At 35.7% G+C, this 258-nt stretch overlaps 1 protein-coding gene across 1 annotated transcript in view; it reads left to right on the plus strand.

The window, feature by feature from the left end:
- LOC119588087 overlaps positions 1-258 on the plus strand; it is a gene marked incomplete at its 5' end in the record, with an annotated part of 20,276 nt that overhangs the window by 3,337 nt on the left and 16,681 nt on the right.

The raw sequence follows: 258 nt of genomic DNA on the forward strand, positions 1-258 counted from the left end.
TAAAGACGTTTCTTTAGATGAGCACAGGAAGCAGAAAAACCATGATTCGGCCATAACTTATATTTTTGTGCTGCCGTGGTTGGTGTTTTCGTAAAATTGCATCAGTTTTCATCCTCGTTATGAGGAAATAGGCCTAACATGTGACATTTACCCATTGATCGATTACAATAACGATATAATTCCTGTCATTTTATCGGCGTTGTGCGTGAATGTTTATTTAACTCCATTCACTTTACAAAATTTCTCTGACATTTTATG

Source organism: Penaeus monodon, chromosome 23 (genome assembly GCF_015228065.2).
Source record: "Penaeus monodon isolate SGIC_2016 chromosome 23, NSTDA_Pmon_1, whole genome shotgun sequence".
Lineage (NCBI taxonomy): Eukaryota > Metazoa > Arthropoda > Malacostraca > Decapoda > Penaeidae > Penaeus > Penaeus monodon.